We start from the raw sequence: 17,748 nt of genomic DNA on the forward strand, positions 1-17,748 counted from the left end.
AGGAGCTGTACTCGAGGTAGCTGTGGGAGTCGATAGGTTTGTAATGGATATTGGTGGACAGTCTATCACCAGAGATTGAGACAGAGAGGTCAAGGAAGGGAAGGGAAGTGTCAGAGATGGACCACGTGAAAATGATGGAGGGATGGAGATTGGAAGCAAAATTAATAAATTTTTCCAAGTCCCGATGAGAGCATGAAGCAGCACCGAAGTAATCATCGATGTACCGGAGAAAGAGTTGTGGAGGATAGCTCTGTTAGTTAATGATGGTATTAGCATAATAGAGAGAGATGGCCGAAGTTCAGGGAACCAGGATGTGGAAACAGTTTGGTTATGGTGAGAAATGGTAAAGGCAAAAAATCACTTGTGGGAGTTGTGTACAGGCCCTCGAACAGTAACCACCTGGTAGGGTTCAGCATAAAGGAAGAAATAAATGCAGCTTGTCAGGAAGGCATGGCGATAATCATGGGAGATTTTAATTTACATATAGAGCAGAAAAGTCAGATGGGCAAAGATAGCTTAGCTGAGAAGTAGATTGAATGTTTTTGGGATAGTTTCTTAGGAAAGCACATTCTGGAGCCAACCAGAGAGTAGGCTATACTAGATCTGGTATTATGCAATGGGATGGGAGTAATTATTGATCTCATAGTGAAGGCACCCTGAGGTAGCAACAGCCATAATGAATTTTACATTCAGTTTGAAGGAGAGAGGAGTGGGTCTGAGACTAAATTTTTAAACTTAAATAAGGGTAATTATGAGGGCATGACAGCTGAGCTAGCTAAAGGGAATTGGCAAATTAGGTTAAGGGATAGGTCAATAGAGATGCAGTGACAAATATTTACGGGGATATTTCAGAATGCACAGAACAGATACATTCCAATGGATAAGAAAAAGTCCAAGGGATGGATGCACCATCTGTGGTTATCTAGAAAGTTAAAGATAGTGTCAAGCTTAAAGAAAAAGCAAAACAAAAACAGAATTACCTGGAAAAACTCAGCAGGTCTGGCAGCATCAGCGGAGAAGAAAAGAGTTGACGTTTCAAGTCCTCATGACCCTTCGACAGAACTTGAGTGAGTCCAAGAAAGGGGTTGTGGTAAGTGTTTGCAACTCGAGGAACTTCGGATCCAAGTTAAGGAGCTGGAGTCCGAACTGCAGACATGGCTCCACATCAGGGAGGAGGAAAGATACCTGGGCACTTTGGTGGTCACACCCCTCAGATTAGGTAATTCAAATTTGGTCTGTGATCAGGTACCGGAGGATGTGACTGCAGATGAGGTAGGTATGGGGACCCAGGAAGTCATGTTCGAGGAGCCTCGGCCCCTGCAACTGTCCAGCAGTTATGAGGTTCTTGCAAGCTGTGTAGGTGAGCGTGGGGACTGCAGGGAAGATGAGCAAACTGGCCATGGAATACAGCAGTGCTGGGGGAGAGTATAATTAGGAGGATAGATACTATTCTTTGCAGCCGTGAGCATGAGCCCTGAAGGCTGTGTTGCCTGTCCGGTGCCAGGGTTAAGGACATTTCCTCAGGGCCAGAGAGGAATCTAGTTGTCATCGTCCACATTGGTACCAATTACATTGATGGTACAGGAATGGAGGTTCTGCTGAAAGAATTTGAACAGTTAGGAGCCAAATTAAAAAGCAGGACCTCCATGGTAATAATCTCATGCAAATGTTCCCTGCTACCTGAGCCATGGGCAAACTGGCTTAGAGTAAATAAAGTCAAGGAGTTAAATGCGTGGCTCAAAGATTGGTTAGGAGGAATGGATTTCAGTTCATGGGGCACTGGCATCAGTACTGGGGTAGAAAAGAGCTGTTCCGGTGGAGTGGGCTTTCACTTGAACCATGCTGGGACCAGTGTCCTAGCGAACCAAATAACTAGGGCTTTAGAGAGGGCTTTAAACTAAATAGAGAGGAGAAGGGTTCTGGAGAAGGGATACATAGGCTTACAAAGCTAAAGGATGTGGCAGCCTTGCACAGCAGCTGTTTAGGTAATGTTATCCAGAGTGGGTTAGGAAGGGACAGAGTGTACAAATATTAAAAAAAAGCAAATAGGGTCAAAGGGGGGAGAAATGGTAAAAAGGCAAAATTAAATGATCTTTACCTAAATACATGCCATATTCAGAAAAAAATAAATGAATTAACGACACAAATAGATGTTAATGGGTGTGATCTTATAGCCATTACAGAGACGTGATTACAAGGAGATCAAAACTGGGAACTAAATATTCAGGGGTATGTGAATTTTCAAAAATCAGGAAGGAAAGGGTGGTGAAGTAGCTTTTTTAGTCGAGTTGGAATAAGTACAATAGCAAGAAATGATCTTGGATCGGAAGACGTAGAATCCATATGGGTGGAGGTAAGAAAGGGCAAGGTGATGAAGTCACTGGTGGGAGCAGGCCTTAGGCCTCCGAACACTAGCCATATTGTACGGTAGAGAATAAATCAGTAGATAATCAGGGCATGTAAAAAAGGTAGCACATTAATCATGGGTGAATTTGATCTTCATGTAGATTGGGAAAATCAAATTGGCAGGGATAACTACAGGGAAGAATTCATACAGTGTATTTGGGACAGTTTCCTGCAACAATATGTTGTGGATCCAACCAGGGGTCAGGTTATTTTTGGATCTGGTAATATGTAATGAGGCATGTTTAATAAATGATCTCAGAGTAAAAGATCCCCTAGGAAACAGTGACATGGTGGAACTTAGCATTCAGTTTGAGAGTGAGAAACTTTGGTCAGAAACAAATGTGCGAAACTTAAATAAGGGTAATTACAAAAGCACAGGGGCAAAGTTGGCTGGAGTGGACTGGGAAAGGAGCTTAGCAGAAAAGACAGTTGATGAACAATGGCAGATGTTTAATAGTTCATGACTCACAACAAAGATATATCCTAGTGTCAGGAAGATATAATAATTCTCAATATTATTGGAATTTATTGTAAAATAGTGGTACCTGTATCTGTACGTGTGAGAAACTTAATTGGATTAAAGGCAGCTAGACTCAAGGCTTTGATGTGGTAGAAGATGAGCTAGGTTTAAAATGTTAAGTAGGTAAACATAGGTGTCAAGGGAACATTTGCATTTTTAAATAAACCTGTTTAGATTGTTTTCAAAGGAGGGGTTAAGGCATCTGCCCTCACACCTTCTCCTCCCTCCCAGAAACATGATAGGGTCCCCCTTGTCCTCACTTAACACCCCACCAGCCTCCGCATTCAAAGGGTCATCCTCCGCCATTTCCGCCAACTCCAGCATGATGCCACCACCAAACACATCTTCCCTTCACCATCCCTGGTGGCATTCCGCAGGGATCATTCCCTCCGGCACACCCTGGTCCACTCCTCCATCACCCCCTACTCCTGAACCCCCTCCCACGGCACCTTCCCATGCAACCACAGAAGATGTAACACCTACCCCTTCACTTCCCCTCTCCTCACCATCCAGGGGCCCAAACACTCCTTTCAAGTGAAGCCGCATTTCACTTGCACTTCCCTCAACTTAGTCTACTGCATTTGTTGCTCCAAATGCGGTTTCCTCTACATTGAAGAGACCAAACGCAGACTGGGTGACTGCTTTGAGGAACACCTTTGGTCTGTCCGCAAGCATTATCCAGACCTCCCTGTCACTTACCATTTCAACACTCCACCCTGCTCTCATGCCCACATGTCCGTCCTTGGCCTGCTGCATTGTTCCAGTGAAGCTCAAAGCAAACTGGAGGAACAGCACCTCATCTTCCGACTAGGCACTTTACAGCCTTCCGGACTGAATATTGAGTTCAACAATTTTAGATCATGCACTCTCTCCTCCATCCCCACCCCCTTTCCATTTCTTCCCCCTCCTTTTTATTTTTTCAATAATTTATATAGATTTTTCTTTTCCCACCTATTTCCAATATTTTTAAATGTATTTCTATCCATTGTTTTATCTCTACCTTTTAGCCTTTTTAGTATTCCTTCACCCCACCCCACCCCCACTAGAGCTATCTGTACCTTGTTTGTCCTGCTTTCTACCTTTAATTAGCACATTCCTTTAGATAATATCACCACCTTCAACAACTCTTTGTCCTTTTGTCTGTGACATCTTTTGGTTGTCTCCACCTATCACTGGCTCTTCACCTAGCTCTTCTTGTCCAACTCTCCCCCTTAAACCAGCTTATGTTTCACCCCTTTCCTATCTTTACTTAGCTTTGTTGAAGGGTCGTGAGGACTCGAAACGTCAACTGTACTCTTCTCCACCGATGCTGCCAGACCTGCTGAGCTTTTCCAGGTATTTTTATTTTTGTTTTTGTGTGAGGGGGTTAAGTGTGTCATATAGCCAGGTGAAGTTCAGAAACAGTGTGTTTATTTTTCACAAAGATTCCTGGTAAACATAGTGCCAAGAGAGGTTTTTATTATCAAAAAGGTAAAGTCTAAAGACATAGTGCAACAACGGTAAGTTTGCATTCAAAGGGAAAAATATGTATAAAGGAGGGAAGGTTGTGTGTAATGGTAGGCATTTTAAGATTTAACAAGTGTGAAAAGCCTTCAGCACCTATGCCTCAAGCTGCTTTCTACAAAGAACTGAAGTTCAGGAGACTCATTTTGAATTGGATTGTCAGGGTAACATATTTCTTTGCCTGGGTCTTTTAAAATCTGTGTGTCTTGCTATTGTCTTAACAAAAGTGTAACTGGGATTCAGATTAATTGATGGATTAGAAGTTATTACAATCGTAATTTGTAGATCTATGTATGTGTTTAAAATCATTTCTCTTATTAATGAATGTTTAACTTAGTTTTGAAAAAGCCTATAAGTCTTGATGGTCCGATTACTACTGAATTCAAAGATAACATCTCTAAACATACAAATTGAAAAAATAGTTGTGGCAGTTGTCTCAAATTTCTCTCTGAGATTTGAACAATTCAACATTTACCATCAGCTGTCCCATAACATCCAGTGAGGAAGAAGGATTCTAGGAAGGATCTAAACCAACCATGGTTAACCAAATAAGTTAAGGATAGTATCAAATTGAAAGAAAAAAAACACACCATGTGGCAAAGATTAGTGGTAAACCAGAGGATTGGGAAAGTTTTAAAAGCCAACAAAAGATGACCAAAAAAAGAGGGAGATAATAAACTTTGAGGGTAAACTAGCAAGTAATATGAAAACAGGCATTTATCGCTTCTTTAAATATATGAAACGGAAGAGAGAGGCCAAAGAGAATATAGGCCCCTTAGAGAATGAGGCTGGAGAAATAATAATGGGGAGCCACGAAATGGCAGAGGAGTTGAATAAATACTTTGCATGGCAGAAGGCACTAATAGCATTCCAAAAATACTAAATAATCAAGGGGCAAAAGGGGGGGGGAGGAAATAAATACAGTAACTATCACTAGAGAAAAAGTACTAGGGCAACTAATGGAGCTGAAGGCCTTTAAGGCCCCTGGACCTGATGGGTTGCATCCTAGGATATTAAAGGAAGTAGCTACAGAAATATTGGATGCACTGGTAGGAATCTTCCAAGAATGCTTAGATTCTGGAGAAGTGCCAGAGGATTGGAAGACTGCCGATATAACACCCTTATATAAAAAGGGAGAAAAAAAACAGGTAGCTATAGGCCAGTTAGCTTAACATCCGTCATTGGGAAAATATTAGAGACTATTATGAAGGATGAAATAGCAGGGCGTTTAGAAATACATAATATAACCAAGCAGAGCCAGCGTAACGGAGAAATCATGCCTGACAAATTTATCAGAATTCTTTAAGGAGGTAACAAGCAGGGTAGATAAAGGGGAACCAGTAAATGTAATATATTTGGATTTCCAAAAGGCATTTGTTAAGGTGCCGCACATAAGACTACCTAATAAGATAAAAGCCCGTGGTGTTGGGGGTGGTATATTTGCATGGATTGAGGATTAGCTAACTAATAGAAGACAAAGAGTTGGGATAATGGAGGCATTTTCAGGATGGCAACCTGTAACTAGCGAGTGCCACAGGGATCAGTGCTGGGGCCACAATTATTTACAATATATATTAATGACTTGGATGAGGGAAGTGAATGCACCATCACCAAGTTTATGGATGACACAAAAATAGATGAGAAGGCAAGTGGTCAGGGTGAAACAAGGAGTCTACAGAGACAGGTTAAGTGAGTGTGCAAAAACTTGGCAGATGGAATATAATGTGGGAAAATGTGAGGTTATGCACTTTGGCAAGAAAGATAGAGGAGCTGAACATTATTTAAATGGAGAAAGACTGCAGAAAGCTGCAGCACAGAGGGATTTGGGGGTCCTCATGCATGATTCACAAAAAGCTAACATACAAATTCACCATGTAATAGGGAAGTCTTATTTCAAAGGGAATGGAGTATAAAAATAGGGAAGTCTTGGTAAAACTATACAAGGCACTAGTTAGACCACATTTAGGATACTGTGAATAGTTTTCATCCCTGTATCTAAGGAAAGATATACTGCCATTGGAGACAGTCCAGGGAAGGTTCACTCGGTTGAGCCCGGGTATGGAGGGATTTTCTTATGAGAAGAGGTTGAGTAGGTTGGGCCTGTACTCATTGGAATTTATTAAAACATATAAAATTCTGAGGGGGTTTGACAGGTTAAATGCTGAGAGGTTGTTTCCCCTTGTGCGGGAGTCTAGGACCAGAGGGCATAATCTCAGAGTAAGGGGTCGCCCATTTAAAACAGAGATGAGGAGGGATTTCTCCTCTGAGAGAATAGTCAATCTGTGGAATTCTTTACCGCAGAGGGCTATAGAGGTTGGGTTGTTGAGTGTATTCAAGGCTGAGATAGACAGATTTTTGATCAGTTAATGGACCAAAGGTTATGGGGAGAAGGCAAGAAAGTGGAGTTGAGAATTATCAGATCAGCCACGATCTCATTGAATGGCAGAGCAGACTAGATGGGCTGAAACATCTGCTCCTATGTCTTATGGTTTTATGGAAAGCCAGGAGATTGGACAGAATATAAGGAGCAGCGAAGAATGACTAAGACTAATAAGGAGAGAAATATTACAGCATGAGACAAAACTAGCCAGAAATATAAAAACTAATGGTGAGGGTTTTTATAAATATTTTAAAAAGAAAAGAATTAACAAAGTGAGTGCTGGTCCCATAGAAAGTGAGTCTGGAGAATTGATAATGGAAAACATGGAAATGGCAAATGAATTGAAGAGGTATTTTGCATCAGTTTTCACTATAGAGGATACAAGTAACATCCCAGAAGCAGCCATAAACCAGGAAATGGAAATGGTGGAGGAAGTCAGGAAAATTACAGTCACCAGAGAAATGATACTGAGTAAATTGTTGGAGCTGTGGGCTGACAAGTACCCAGGTCCTGATGGGCTTCATCCTAGGGTCTTAAAAGAAGTGGCCAGTGAGACAGTTGAAGCATTGGTTTTAATTTTCCAAAACTCCCTCAATTCGGGGAAGGTCCCATTAAATTGTAAGGTAGCAAATGTAACTCCATTATTCAAAAAGAGAGGGAGACAGAAAGCGTGAAACTATAGGCAAGTTAGCTTAACATCTGTCATTGGGTAAATAAGCTCAAGATCATCAGGCAGAGTCAACATGGTTTTGTGAGAGGGAAATCACGATTAACCAACTTATTGGAGTTCTTTGAGGAAGTAACATGTGCTGTGGATAAAGGGGCATGTACTGTACTTCGATTTCCAGAAGGCATTTGATAAAGTGCTACATCAAAAATTATTGCAGAAAATAAAAGCTCATGGTGTAGGGGCTAACATATTGGCATGGATAGAACATGGGCTAGCTTACAGGAAGCAGAGAGTTGGCATAAATGGGTCTTTTTCAGGTTGGCAGGATGTGACAAGCGGTGTGCCACAGGCATCAGTGCTGGGACCTCAACTGTTTACAATTTATATAAATGACTTGGATGAAGGGATTGAAGTGCTGGTTGCCAAATTTGCTGATGACACAAAGATAGGTAGGAAAGTAAGTTGTGAAGAGGACATAAGGAGGCTACAAACAGATATAGAAAGGTTAAGTGAGTGGGCAAAGATCTGGGAAATGGAATGTAAAGTGGAAAATGTGAAATTGTCCATTTTGGCAGGAAGAATAAAAGAGAAGCATGTTATCTAAATGGTGAGAGATTGCAGCTCTGAGGTGCAGGGGGAACCTAGGTGTCCGAGTGCATGGATCACAGAAGGCTAGTACACAAGTACAGCAAGGAGAAAAAGTAATAGAAAGATATCATTCATTGCAAGGAGAATGGAATAAAAAGTAGGGAGGTTATGCTTCAGTTGTACAGGGCACTAGTGAGACCACATTTGGATTACTGTGTACAATATTGGACTCCTTATTTAAGGAAGGATGTAAATGCGTTGGAAGCAGTTCAGAGGTTTATCAGACGAATATCTGGAGTGGGTGAGTTGTCTTATGAGGAAAGGTTGGGCAGAGAAGGCTTGTTATTACTGGAACTGAGAAGAGTAAGAGGCAACTTAATTTCTTTTTTTAATTCGTTCATGTGTTATGGGCGCCAATGGCTGGGCCAGCATTTATTGCCCAACCCCTACACAGTCTCCCTGGTACCCCCTGCGATAAGAACACACTCCCTGGTACCTACCAATATTAACACACACCCTGGTTCCCCATGCAATATTAACACACATGCTGGCACCCCATGTGATATTAACACACTTGCAGGCATCCCCTACGATATTAACATACTCCCTGGTAACTTGTGAGATATTAAGACAACCATACGACATAGGAGCAGAAATTAGGCATTCAGCCCATCGAGTCTGCTCTGCCATTCAATCATGGCTGATAAGTTTCTCAACCCCATTTTCCAGCCTTCTCCCCATAACCTTTGATCCCCTTACCAATCAACAACCTATCTATTTCGGTCTTAAATACACTCAATGACCTAGCCTCCACAGCCTTCTGTGGCAATGAATTCCATAGATTCACCACTCTCTGGCTAAAGAAGTTTCTCCTCATCTCTGTTCTTCCCTTTACTCTGAGGCTGTGCCCTCGGGTCCTGGTCTCTCCTACTAATGGAAACACCTTCCCCACACCCACTCTATCCAGGCCTTTTATTATTCTGTAAGTTTCAATCAGATCCCCCCTCATCCTTCTAAACTCCATTGAGTATAGACCCAGAGTCCTCAAATGTTCCTCATATGTTAAGCCTTTCATTCCTGGGATCATTCTCATGAACCTCCTCTGGACCTTCTCCAGGGCCAGCACATCCTTCCTGAGATACGGGGCCCAAACTTGCTCACAATATTCTAAATGTGGTCTGACCACAGCCTCATAAAGCCTCAGCAGCACATCCCTGCTTTTATATTCTAGTCCTCTCGAAATAAATGCCAACATTGCATTTGCCTTCCTAACTACTGACTCAACCTGCAAGTTAACTCTAACAGAATCCTGGACTAGGACTCCCAAGTCCCTTTGCGCTTCAGATTCCTGAATTCTCTCCCCATTTAGAAAATAGTCTTTGCCTCTATTCTTCCTACTAAAGTGCATGACCTCACACTTCCCCACGTTGTATTCCATCTGCCATTTCTTTGCCCATTCTCCTAACCTGTCTAATTCCTTCTGCAGCCTCCCCACCTCCTCAATACTACCTGCCCCTCCACCTATCTTTGTATCATCTGCAAACTTAGCCAGGATGCCCTCAGTTCCTTCATCTAGATCATTAACGTATAAAAAGTGAAAAGTTGTGGTCCCAACACTGACCCTTGCAGAACTCCACTAGTTACTGGCCGCCATCCTGAAAAGGATCCCCTTACCCCCACTCTCTGCCTCCTGCCAGACAGCCAATCTTCTACCCATGGTAGTACCTTGCCTCTAACACCATGGGGTCTTAGCTCCGTAGAGCTCCTGTGCGGCTTGTCAAAGGCCTTCTGGAAGTCCAAGTAGATAACATCCATTGGCTCTCCTTTGTCTAACCTGCTCATTACTACTACAAAGAATTGTAACAGATTTGTCAGGCACGACCTCCCCTTGATGAAACCATGCTGACTTTGCCCTATTTTACCATGCACTTCCAAGTATTCTGAAATCTCATCCTTAATAATGGACTCTAAAATCTTACCAACGACCGAGGTCAGGCTAATCGGCCTGTAATTTCCCGTCTTTTGCCTCACTCCCTTCTTAAGCATGCGATATTAACACACTTGCTGGCACCCCATGCAATATTAACACTCTCCCTGGAACCTTGTGCGATATTAACACATTCGCTGGCACCCCATGCAAAATTAAGACACTCTGTGGTACCCACCGATATTAACACACTCCTTGGTTCCCCATGCGATATTAACACAGGCCTATGTACCCTCTGATTATAACACACTCCCTGGTCCACCCCGATATGAACACACTCGCTGGCACCCCATGCAATATTAACGCACTCCCTGCTACCTTGTACGATATTAACACACTTGCTGGCACCCCATGCGATATAAACACACTGCCTGGTAACTTGTGTGATATTAGGTACCCCAGGTACACCATGCAATATTAACACACTCCGTCGTGCACCATGTGATATTAACACACTTTCGGGTATCGCCGATAGTAACACACTCGCTGGTACTCCCAATATTAACACACTTGCTGGCACCCCCTGCAATAAGAACACACTCCCTGGTATCCCCCAATATTAATACACTCGCTGGTACCCCATGCAACGTGAACACACTCCCTGGTATCCCCTGATATGAACACACTCGCTAGCACCTCCTGCAATAAGAACACACTACCTGGTACGCCCCAATATTAACATACTTGCTGGTACCCCCATATTAGCAAATTCACTGGCACCCCTCAATATTAACACACTCCCTGGTACCCACCGACGTTAACACACTTCATGGTACCCCTGATATTAACACACTCCCTGGTACCTCCCAATATTAAAACACGCCCGGGTACCCCCAATATGAACACACTCTATGGTACCCCCTGCAACAAGAACACACTCCCTGGTACCGCCCGATATTAAAACACTCGCTAGCACCCCTACAAAAAGAACACACTCCCTGGTATCCCCCGATATTAACACACTCGCTGGTACCCCTAATATTAACACACTCGCTGGTACCCCCAATATTAACACACTCGCTGGTACCCCCAATATTAACACACTCGCTGGTACCCCCAATATTAACACACTCGCTGGTACCCCCGATATTAACACACTCGCTGGTATCCCCGATATTAACACACTCGCTGGTATCCCCGATATTAACACACTCGCTGGTATCCCCCGATGTTAACACACTGGCTATTTTCCCCCAACATAAACACACGCGCTGGTATCTCCTGACATTAACACACTCCCTGGTACCCCTCCCATCCCCCGATATTAAGAAACTCGCTGGCACCCCCTGCAATAAGATCACACTCCCTGGTATCCCCCAATATTAACACAATCCCTGATGTCCCCTGACATTAAAAGACACCTTGGTACCCCTGATAACACCACAAACTCTGGTCTCCATTGCAATATTAACACACATCTTGATATCCCCAGATATTTACACACTCACTGGTACCCCACATATTAACAAACTCGCTGGCACATCCTGCAATAAGAACACTCCCTGGTATGCCCCAATACTAACACACTCACTGGCACCCCCTGCAATAAGAAAACACTCCCAGGTATCCTGCGATATTAACACACTCGCTGGTACCCCCGATATTAACACACTCGCTGGTACCCCCGATATTAACACACTCGCTGGTACCCCCAATATTAACACATTCCCTTGTACCCCCAATATTAACACATTCCCTTGTACCCCTTGCAATAAGAACACACTCCCTGGTACCCCCCAGCATTAACACACTCGCTGGTACACGCTGCAATAAGAACACACTCGCTGGTACACGCTACAATAAGAACACACTCGCTGGTACACGCTGCAATAAGAACACACTCGCTGGTACACGCTGCAATAAGAACACACTCGCTGGTACACGCTGCAATAAGAACACACTCGCTGGTACACGCTGCAATAAGAACACACTCGCTGGTACACGCTGCAATAAGAACACACTCGCTGGTACACGCTGCAATAAGAACACACTCGCTGGTACACGCTGCAATAAGAACACACTCGCTGGTACACGCTGCAATAAGAACACACTCGCTGGTACACGCTGCAATAAGAACACACTCGCTGGTACACGCTGCAATAAGAACACACTCGCTGGTACACGCTGCAATAAGAACACACTCGCTGGTACACGCTGCAATAAGAACACACTCGCTGGTACACGCTGCAATGAGAACACACTCGCTGGTACCACCCAATATTAACACACTCGCTGGTACTCCCCAATATTAACATACTCGCTGGTACCCCCTGCAATACCTAGTACCCCCCCCCGATATTAACACATTCACTGGTACCCCCTAATATTAACACACTCGCTGGTACACGCTGCAATAAGAACACACTCACTGGCACCACCCAATATTAACATACTCGCTGGTACCCGCTGCAATACCTAGTACGCCCCCCCGATATTAACACACTCACTGGTACATCCTGCAATAAGAACACATTCGCTGGTACCCCCTAATATTAACACACTCGCTGGTACACCTTGCAATAAGAACACACTCGCTGGTACATCCTGCAATAAGAACACACTCGCTGGTACATCCTGCAATAAGAACACAATCGCTGGTACATCCTGCAATAAGAACACACTCGCTGGTACCCCCCAATATTAACACACTCGCTGGTACACGCTGCAATAAGAACACACTCACTGGCACCACCCAATATTAACACACTCGCTGGTACTCCCTGATATTAACATACTCGCTGGTACCCCCTGCAATACCTGGTACCCCCCCCCCACCCCCGATATTAACACACTGGCTGGTACACCCTGCAATAAGAACACACTCGCTGGTACAAGCTGCAATAAGAACACACTCGCTGGTACCCCCCAATATTAACACACTCGCTGTTACTCCCTGATATTAACATACTCGCTGGTACCCCCTGCAATACCTGGTACCCCCCCCCCCCCGATATTAACACACTCGCTGGCACACCCTGCAATAAGAACACACTCGCTGGTACACGCTGCAATAAGAACACACTCGCTGGTACCACCCAATATTAACACACTCGCTGGTACTCCCCGATATTAACACACTCACTGGTACACCCTGCAATAAGAACACACTCGCTGGTACGCCATGCAATAAGAACACACTCACTGGTACCCCCTGCAATAAGAACACACTCACTGGTACCCCCTGCAATAAGAACACACTCACTGGTACCCCCTGCAATAAGAACACACTTGCTGGTACCCCCTGCAATAAGAACACACTCGCTGGTACCCCCCAATATTAACACACTCGCTGGTACCCCCCAATATTAACATACTCGCTGGTACCCCTCAATATTAACACACTCGCTGGTACAGCCCAATATTAACACACTCGCTGGTAGACCCCAATATTAACACACTTGCTGGTACCCCCCAATATTAACACACTCGCTGGTACCCCCCAATATTAACACACTCGCTGGTACCCCCAGCAATAAGAACAGCCTCCCTGGTAACCCCTGATATAAACACACTCGCTGGCAACCCCTGCAATAAGGACACACTCACTGTTGCTGCCCGATATTAATACACCCGCTGGTGCCCCGATATTAACACACTCCCTGGTAACCCTGACGTTAACACACTTACTGGTACCCCCCAATATTAACACACTCGCTAGTACCCCCTGCAATAAGAACACACTCGCTGGTACCTGCCCACCCCCCTATATTAACACACTCACTGGTACCCCCTGCAATAAGAACACACTCCCTGGTATACTCCGTTAGTAACACACTCGCTGGTACTCCCCGATATTAACACACTTGCTGGTACCCACCCAATATTAACACACTCGCTGGCACCCTCTGCAATAAGAACACACTCCCTGCTCCCCCCTGGCATTAACACACTCACCGGTAACCCCTGCAATACGAACACACTCCCTGGTATTCCCCGATATTAACACACTCCCTGGTAACGCCTGATATTAACATACTCACTGGTACTCCCTGCAATACCTGGTACCCCTCCCCCACCCCGATATAAACACACGCGCTGGCACCACCTGCAATAAGGACACACTCACTGGTGCCCCCCGATATTAACACACTCGCGGGTGCCCCTGATATTAACACACTCCCTGGCAACCCCGACGTTAACACACTCGCTGGTACACCCTGCAATAAGAACACACTTTCTGGTACCACCAAATATTAACACAGTCGCTGATGCCCCATGTAACAAGAACACACTCGCTGGTATCCCCCAATATTAACACACTCGCTGGTACCCCATGCAATACAAACACACTCCCTGGTATTCCCCGATATTAACACACTCGCTGGTACTCCCCGATATTAACACACTCGCTAGTGCCCCCTTTAATAAGAACAGCCTCCCTGGTAACCCCTGATATTAACATACTCGCTGGTACCCCCTGCAATACCTGGTAAACCCCTGTCCCCGATATAAACACACATGCTGGCACCCCCTGCAATAAGGACACACCCACTGGTGCCCCCCAATATTAACACACTCGCTAGTACCCCCTGCATTAAGAACACACACCCTGGTACCCCCGATATTAACACACTCGCTGGCACCCCCTGCAATAAGAACACACTCCCTGGAACCCCCGATAATAACACACTCGCTGGCACCCCCTGCAACAAGAACACACTTCCTGGTAACCCCGAATTTAACACACTCCCTGGTACCCCATGCAAAAAGAACACACTCCCTGGTATCTGCCCGCTCCCCCATATTATCACACTCGCTGGCACCCCCTGCAATAAGAACACACTCCCTGGTATCCCCCATTATTAACACACTCGCTGGTACTCCCCGATATTAACATATTCGCTGGTACCTCATGCAATAAGAACACACTCCTTGGTATCCCACAATATTAACACACTCCTTGGATGCCCTGAAATTAAGACACTCACTGGTGCCCCATGCGATATTAACACACTCGCCAGTATCCTTGGTGATATTAACACATGGTTGGTACTCCCAATATTAGCGAACTCCCTGCTAATATTAACACCCTCCCTGCTAGCTTCCAAAATTAACACAGGGCCTGGTACAGCGCAATGTCAGCACCCTCCCCGGTGGCCCCGCGTCAGCACCCTCCCCGGTGGCCCCGCATCAGCACCCTCCCCGGTGGCCCTGGCAACAGCACCCTTCCCGGTGGCCCCGGCGACAGCACCCTCCCCGGTGGCCCTGGCGACAGCATGCTCCCCGGCGGCCCCGGCATCAGCACACTCTCCGGTGGCTCCGGCATCAGCATGCTCCCCGGTGGCCCCGGCATCAGCACGCTCCCTAGTGGCCTCGATATGAACACGCTCCCTGGTGGTCCCCGATGTTAACACACTTCCTGGTGCCCCCGACGTTAACACACTGCCTGGTGCACACCCGAAACTAACACACTCCTCTGTCCCGGAGTTGCTCTATTCCGGCTGCCCCTCCCTTACCTTCTCACCAGATTATTCCCGATTAACACACTTCCTGGCGGCTCCGTCGTCCACACCTTACCCGGCGCCAACACACTCCCCTGCACCAACACACTCCCTGGCGGCACTGGCCGGCACCAACACACTCCCCGGCATCAACACACTCCCCGGTGCCCCTGATATTCACGCACTGCCTGGTCCACCCAATATTCACACACTGCCTGGTGCCCCCGCACCCCCCGAAAGAAACATGCTCCCTGTCCCGGAGCTGCTCTATTCCGGCTCCCCCTCCCTTACATTCTCACCAGGTTATTCCCAATCAACACACTCCCTGGTGGCCCCGTTATCCACACGCTCCCTGATGGCCCCGATATCCACACGCACCCCGGCGCCCCCGACGTTAACACGATCCCCGGCGCCCACGACGTTAACGCGATCCCCGGCGCCCCCGACATTAACACACTCGCCGGCGCCCCCGACGTTAACACGCTCCCCGGCGCCCCCGACGTTAACACAGTCCCCAGCGCCCCCGACGTTAACACACTCCCCGACCCCCCCCGACGTTAACACGATCCCCGGCCCCCCCGACGTTAACACGATCCCCGGCCCCCCCGACGTTAACACGATCCCCGGCCCCCCCGACGTTAACACGATCCCCGGCCCCCCCCGACGGTAACACGCTCCCCGGCGCCCCCGACGTTAACACGATCCCCGGCGCCCCCGACGTTAACACGATCCCGGCGCCCCCGACGTTAACACGCTCGCCGGCCCCCCGACGTTAACACGCTCACCACAGCCCCCGACGTTAACACGGTCCCCGGCGCCCCCGACGTTAACACGATCCCCGGCGCCCCCGACGTTAACACGATCCCCGGCGCCCCCGACGTTAACACGATCCCCGGCGCCCCCGACGTTAACACAATCCCTGGTGCCCCCGACATTAACATTCTCCCCGGCGCCCCCGACGTTAACATTCTCCCCGGCGCCCCCGACGTTAACACACTCCCTGGTGCCCCCGACGTTAACATTCTCCCCGGCACCCCCGACGTTAACATTCTCCCCGGCGCCCCCGACGTTAACACACTCCCTGGTGCCCCCGACATTAACATTCTCCCCGGCACCCCCGACGTTAACACGATCCCCGGCGCCCCGGACGTTAACACGATCCCCGGCACCCCCGACGTCAACATTCTCCCCGGCGCCCCCGACGTTAACACACTCCCCGGTGCCCCCGATATTAACAAACTCGCCGCTGCCCCCGGAGACACTCCCTGTCCCGGAGTTACTCTATGCCGGCTCCCCCTCCCTTACCTTCTCGCCAGGTTCTTTCCGATTCCCGGCCGCCGGAATAAGACTGAAACTGAAGGCCCAGGCCCCGCCTCATGACCTTGTACCACGCCCAGTCACCCTGAGATCCCACCCCTCGCCCAGGGGCCACTCCATTTCTCCCTGCTACCCCGCCCCCTCACCCTGAATACCCCGCCTCCTACCCCTTATACCCCGCCCCCTCACCGAGGCCCCGCCCCCTCACCCTGCGTACCCCGCCCCTATCCCTTATACCACGCCCCCTCACCGAGGCCCCGCCCCCTCACCCTGAGAGCCAGCACCATGAGAAACCCGAACCCCGAGACCCCCGCACCCCTCACCCTGAGACCCTGCACCCTGAGATCCCTCATCCTAAGACCCCACACCCTGAGACCCCACACCCTAAGATACCTCACCATGAGACCCCGCACGCTGAGACCACTCACATGAGACCCTGCACCCTTCACCCTTCACCCTGGAACCCCGCACCACTCACCACTCACCCTGAGACCCCGCACCCCTCAGCCCGATAGCCCTCACCCAGAGACCCTGCCCCTCTCGCCCTGGGACCCCACACCCTTTGCCCTGAGATCCCACGCCCCTCACCCTGAGACCACGCACGCCTCACGCTGGGACCCCACTCCCTTCGTTATGGGACCCCGCAGCCCACATCCTGGGACCTCGCACCCCTCGCCAACTGACGCCGCACCCCTCACCCTGGGACCACGCATCCATCGCTCTGGGAGCCCGCAGCCCTTGCCCTGGGACTTCGAGCGCCTCACCCTGAGACCCACACCCCTCACCTTGAGATCTGAAGCATACTGAGCCTGCATATCCATTTCAAACTGATGTGTACAGCACTCTGAACCTGCATTCTCCTTTCCCTCTGAGATAAGCTGCAGTTTGAACCTGCATTAACCTTTCACACTGGGATCTGCAGCAGTCTGAAACTGC

The 17,748-nt window shown here is 47.6% G+C and overlaps 1 protein-coding gene across 1 annotated transcript in view; it reads right to left on the reverse strand.

Moving 5' to 3' along the window:
- Positions 1–16,876, reverse strand: part of ccdc102a (coiled-coil domain containing 102A) — a 655,386-nt gene extending 638,510 nt beyond the window's left edge. The window contains exon 1 of the mRNA XM_041191511.1: positions 16,801–16,876. The gene's annotated coding sequence lies outside the window, so the exon portion shown is untranslated. The remainder of the gene's footprint in view (positions 1–16,800) is intronic.
- Between the last annotated feature and the right edge of the window lie 872 nt (positions 16,877–17,748).

The sequence above is a fragment of the Carcharodon carcharias genome, chromosome 7 (genome assembly GCF_017639515.1).
Source record: "Carcharodon carcharias isolate sCarCar2 chromosome 7, sCarCar2.pri, whole genome shotgun sequence".
Taxonomy (NCBI): domain Eukaryota; kingdom Metazoa; phylum Chordata; class Chondrichthyes; order Lamniformes; family Lamnidae; genus Carcharodon; species Carcharodon carcharias.